The sequence below is a fragment of the Xenopus tropicalis genome, chromosome 10 (assembly GCF_000004195.4).
Source record: "Xenopus tropicalis strain Nigerian chromosome 10, UCB_Xtro_10.0, whole genome shotgun sequence".
NCBI classification, from domain to species: domain Eukaryota; kingdom Metazoa; phylum Chordata; class Amphibia; order Anura; family Pipidae; genus Xenopus; species Xenopus tropicalis.
The window spans coordinates 38135847-38142323 of NC_030686.2; positions in this window are offsets into that span (position 1 = coordinate 38135847).

Sequence of the window (6477 nt, forward strand, 5' to 3'; positions counted from 1 at the left end):
GAATTGAATTTTTACCTAGCATTCCCTGCCTATTGAAGTTCAAATAGAATAAATCCCATTCTTGGCTGTTGTGTGTAACCTGTAGAGACCTATGTTGCATCCATGAATATAAAATCAGTCAGTCCATGCTCATTAATATCACCCCCCTATTTGTAAGTGCATGACAGTCCTCCAAACCCATTGTGTTTTCAAAACTTACACTGGCAGGTTATGTCCATCTATCACAGAACATTGTGTTACTGTGCAGTATTGTAATATCTAGCGCAGGATTTCCAAGTCCAACTCCTAAACATACGAGGGTAAGTCCAGCTCCATATTTGCTATTTGACACTGGTATAGCCATTGACCTGCCTCTGCATACAGTCTGCTCTCTGCCTTGGTATGCAGACCTCCATGTTTTCATTTCCTAAGGCAGCTAAATGCAATATGGCTAATGTAGAAACCTGTGTTAATGCCAATGTAAGTCACTGTTGAATAAAATGTATCCAAATCTGTTTTATCCTTTTCTCCCCCCACATATTGGAGATACATAGGATCAGTTGCAAGAATTAAGCTTCATTGCATGGGAACAAGGCTGAACAAGAAATGGGACACAAGGCTGTGGAGGCCGCCTCCAATCCCCTTTCCTGGGCTTGCCAGGCTCCACACCATTGAATGTCCTTTTCCTTGCACGAGAGGTAACTGTGAGCTACTGCTCAGGTTTGAAACACTGTGAATAAAAGTGCGCAAGCCCCCACATTAGCCATTGCACTGTGAGATGCTGCCATCAATTCATCATCATCATGCAATGCGCAGCAAGGCCATTTCCCCTATGTTTGTGCTTTTATAAGTAGCAAATCCTATCCTTACTTGCAGAATATAGCTAAGTTAAATGGAAATCTGTGTCCCAATGTAAAGTTGTAAGTGTTCAAATAATACCCCAAATTCTTATGCCTTCCTTTATATATTATGAAAGAGATTTTGCTATTGGCAGACGCCAAAGATATCCAAAATGTATTACTGCTGTTCTTAGCTTGCCATAGGGCAGTGATCCCCAACCAGTGGCTCTGGGGCAACATGTTGCTTCCCAACCCCTTGGATGTTGCTCTCAGTGCCCCCAAACCAGGGAGTTATCTTTGAATTCCTGACTTGGGGGCAAGTTTTGGTTGAATAAAAACAAGATTTCCTACCAAATAAAGCCCCCTGTAAGCTGATATGGCCAGGACAACTCTTTAGGCATTTATACATCACATGCTGCATTATGTGTTCTACATTTACCATGCCCCCCCCCCCCCCCCCCCCCCCCCCCCGTACATCCCAGAGCCACAGTTACAACCAGAAAATGCACCTGATGGCGTTCAACAGGCTGTAATTGTGCCTTACTGTCGGCTGTTGCTGCCATTTTGTGTTTTCTGTTGATTTCTGTCACAATACACACACAATGTATTTTGTATTGGCAAATTTCTAAAGTTCAGGAAATGTTCCAGCTCTGTAGAATTGTGTTCCTTATAGCTATCTGCCCACGAGGCTACAGCCAGACCCGGAATGGGATTTAAAACAAACCCTGGCATTACAAGTACATAGAAGCCCAAATAAACCCCTGCCAACGCAAACAAATTGTGACTATGGCACCTTACAGCCTTTGCCAGAACTCACAGATTGCCAGTCCGGGCCTGGCCATAGCCTTGTTGTTTAAAGTCTTTATCCTATGTTACTGACCATTGTTGTGCTTTAAAGTTTTGCTACAACAGCTTGTATAATATTTGGTGTTTACAATGCTCATCATGCATTTGCATGGACTGTGTCTTAAGCACGGACTTGGGGAAACGCACTCCTGTTTGTCTCTTATTCTTCTGCTGGTTCTTATGTCAGTTGAACGTCTGTGCTTTCCATGTGCCTAGCCATTGTACAAACCCTTGTTTGATATGTTTGTAAAGGATTCTCTCCCTTGATGTACAAACGCACAGGGACTGGGCACTGTAAAACCTTAAAACCTTGTGCTGCAATGTGGTTCTGTGTCAGCCTCTTCAGTCTTGTAGCAGTGAGGGAAATGCATTGTATTAGGACTGGGCTCCAGTTTTCTGTATTACCCTCATTTTTAGCGGCGTTATTGTGCCGTTTGCATAATGTAAATGTCATTAATTAGCCAAATGAATGCTGTACATTTGCTTAGTCTGGCACTCCATTTGAAATGAGTCTAGAAAATTGAGCCCTTCCCAGTAATGACACCAGAGGGGAGGAGTACGCCTGGTGACATCATGAAAGAACGAGGATACCTGCAGTGATGTCACCGGGGGGGGCAAAGACCTCTGCCCACCCACAGTCCATGCCTCTCCTTAATTGTCCGTTTGAACCCAACCTTCCCATTGATTTGGGGGCCAACAGATCACAGTGCTCTATTCCTTATGCAGGATTTATAAGGACATGTTTATCAGCCCAATGCTGGCACCCAGTGATCTGATGATGTGCCACTTTATGTCTCATTCTCTTACTGTAACCAGTGCATATTTTTTCAGTGTGTTGAGTGAGCTCAGTCTCAGTTGTTATGACTGTAACCCTGCTCCCCTGCAGGCATGATTGGCATCTGTTTTATTGAAATACCCTGCCGGGGCCACAGGTGTTCCCCTATGTTTCTTGGGTCATGCTGTATTTGTCTCCCTTTAGTTTGTTACAATATCCAGTGTTTTGTTTTCCAATGCTTTTGCTCTGTCTCGTTCTCTGTTTCATTGGTCTGATTAAACCTTTTTTTGGCCTGTGATTTCTATTTCTAACTCCGTGGAACTGAATATGGTCATTCTGGTTCAGCCTGATATTCACAATAAACATGTGAATTTGGTACACAGAGGCTTAAACAGCTCCCCACGGGCCCAATAATTAACCACTGTCTATGGCATCTTACAGAAGCCACTCTGGTATTTGCCAGAATCTAAACATTGCCAGTACATATGTAGGCCTGGTTTAAAAGTTGTGAGTAAATGTCATCCAATTTTATTCTCTGCTCTGGTGGTTCTGACTTTGGAAACAATGTAGCAGAAGCTACCCAACCTGTGAAGAAGCATGCCTTTCTGCTATACATTGTATACCAGCAGCGCAGAAAGGGAAAGACAGATAAAGAGTTCAAAACATTAACACGTCACTTTTAGGGCTCTGGCACACGGGGAGATTAGTCGCCCGCGACAAAACGCCGGCACGATTTCGGCAAATTGCCAGAAAAGCCTCACGAAGCAACTTCGGCGATTTGACGAAATCGCACCGCCACATGTGCCATCCCACCGGCGACTTACATTTTTGCCGGTGGGATGGCAACTCGGGGAGATTAGTCACCGTGAACAGGGAGTTTTGTCGCGGGTGACTAATCTCCCCGTGTGCCGGAGCTACTAGTTGCAGCTACTTTTTCACAGCTACTAAACGCCAGAAAATCCCCTGCCATAGACAATACTGAGAATTGCCTCTGCTAAAACACACGTAGAGACAATTATCAGTAATTGATCATCATTGTCTATTTTAGTAGCCACGACAAGTAGCTGCTACTAGTTGCTCTGTGTGTCTTCACCCTTAACCATTGGAAATGTGTAATCAACGGAAAGTTGCTTAGAATGGGTCTCATTCAGTAGTTGCATTCACGCTGCCCTAGTATGATAATGCACCCTAACTGCATCTTTTTACATTTTCCCATATCTTTAGAGACGGCGTACAATCCTGGGCAGCACTGCAGAGCTCACACAATGGGGCAGCAGCATACCAGCACTCACCCCCTTGCTTGCTTATTCTGTGGGCGGTGCATTCTCAGAGCTCAAAAAATTACCCCAGAATCATCCCTCCGCTGATCCTTCACTTCTGCACAGACTCCTTATATGATGTCACGCATAGTGCTGGCAGCAGACTTAACTCCTATTGGCTGTGTCTCCTGTCAGTCTGTTTGCCTGTGCCACTGCAAGGGAGAAATTAACCAATGACTTTTCAACATATGCAACTGGTTAGAGTTCACAAGCCACCAATGAACTGTTGCAATAAGGAAAAAAGTCAGGGCAAAGCCTGTGAGTGATGGTGTAAGCATATAGGAAGTTCTCAGTGTGTCAGGTTCAAAATAGGCCACTCCCATCCCTCAGAAACCTAATCAGTGAGATAGAAGGACTGACTTACCAGATATAAAAGTAGCTTTTACAGTGGCCTTTGTACTTTTTTTTTAATGGAAAATTGATTTTCTAACACACAGAGCATTGTTGGTGATTTACTAAGATTTGGACATTGAAGGTGAACAACTCCTTTAAGCCTGAAGTGTAAACAATGTCGGGATTGTATCTCCCTCTATCATAGTAACACAGTAAGTTGGGTTAAAAAAAAAAAGACATACGTCCATCACGTTCAACCATAATGCCTATATATAACCTGCCTAACTGCTAGTTGATCCAGAGGTAGGCAAAAAAAAAAACCCATCCTAATGTCTTTATCCCTCTGTTCTGCACAGAGCCACAGGGGGCCATAAGGTGATACCCAAAGGGCTGCCAGGTTGGCATTGCTGCAAAGGAACCCCTCTAGCTAAGGCTATTGCCCCTAACCAGTGCATAATATACATACATATTATAGCACATATGTAGTCACTTTCTATTGGTTAAACGGAAAGGAGTACTTAAAGGAGAATGAAACCCCCCCCATCCCTAACTTGCTCCTTGCTTTGTACCTGGGCTGGAGTACACAGTGGGGTTGCAGGGTCTGGCTGCTTCACATCCAATGTGCAGGCTCCTGGTGTTGGCCACAACCAAAAACCAGCACCCAACCATCATCCAGTTTCCTGGCAGCCTGCATACCAGTCATGGTTGCCAACCACCCTCCTGTGCTACTAATAGAGCTATAACAAATGGCCAAACTGCGCAAGTCTTTTTTAAAAACAATGCCACACAACTGCAGACTTTAAATGTTACCAATTTATTGGCCACAGACTGAGTGGACAGATATTAGGGCTCATGTACTAACAGAAGCTAACTTCCGCAGGTGCAGCTGCTAATGGCAACCAATCAGGTCTTGTTTTCCATTTTCTAATTTGTAGATTGTTCAAAACAAGTTGCTGATTGGTTGGTATTGGCCACTGCAGTTGTGCTGTTCAACAATGATGGTTTGGAAATCTGTAGCCTTGTTTCCCACAGGGTAGGCCAATGAGCATGGCAGAAAGTGATGGTGGGTTGTGGCTTCTCTTGTTTCCTTACCTGCTGATGCACAATAGGATAGAATAGGAAGATGAACAGGAGAGGGTAGAATAGAAAGTATTACACATTTACAATAAAACTGTAGCCTCACACAGCGATATTATTTTAGGCTACCTGGCCAATGTCCCCCCCTGCTCCATTTGACTGCAGGAAAGAGGTATAAGAGAAAGAAAATCTTTAAAAAAAAATGAAGACCAATTGAAACGCTGCAAAGAATAGGGCATGCTATAGCATACTAATACGGTAGCAGAAGCAGCTGGTGCAAAACTGAGAAATGGAGTCCAACCGCCAACCAGCAGGACTGAGTCGCTTGCAGCAGGAATAAAGGTGCACCAAATACTGAAGAGAGATTTTCTTAAAGGGATCCTAACACTTTTTTTTTTTAGGTGTTACAGTCTGAACTCTACAGCCCAAGTCACAAGGGTGCTCAGGAAGCTGTGTTGCTGCTCATTTACCCCTAAGGCTAATGCCAGAAGTGGCGTTTTTACGCTGCGTATTTTCTCCGCCTAAAAACGCCACACAGCCCCTGACTATGGCGTTTTTCAGCCTAGTACTGGTGACGCAGCAAATCCCGTTTCCATGGTGCTAATAGTGCGAAATAGTAAAAACGCCGCCTATTTCCGCTAGGTCTGGCAGCTGCCTTTGTGTATACATAGGAATAGCTTGCTGTGCAAATACTGGCGTATTTCGGCCAACGCTTGAAAAATCCGTGCTAAGGCGTTTTGTATGGTATTTACGCATAGTGTGGTTTCCATCGAGACTGTTTAAGTTATTTCTACGGATGATGATATCGTGCGTTTTTCAGCCGCCGAGAGAATTAGAAAATACGCAGCGTAAAAACGCCACGTGTGGCATCAGCCTAAGAGCATGCAGCCATTTGCAGAGTCCTCCTTACCTGGGCTAGGTATTTCTGGGGCTGAAGAATGAGGGGATTTGGGGAGCAATTATAGGACAAGAGAGAGATGGACCTTTGGGAAGGGCATCATAAAGGGACTCTGGAATTCCACCCAAATATCTATGGGAAGCCCAGGGGCTTGGTGATTGGCTCATTCAGAGTTAACCCTGTGCTTGTTGATGTGAAAGCCTTTGGCTAGTTGCAGCCTGGGCAAGCCTCAGCTGGAGGATCGCTCCTAGGTCTCTCACAGTTCCAAGCAGGTGTCCCCCAACCCCTGTGAATAGGAGGCATTTTCTCTATAGCCCCCCACTGAGTAAAGTTTCACACATTCTCTCACATGCAAGGAAAGGCACAAAGTCCGCCCGGGTACCGTAACCAATAACAACCAATAAGGTTTGC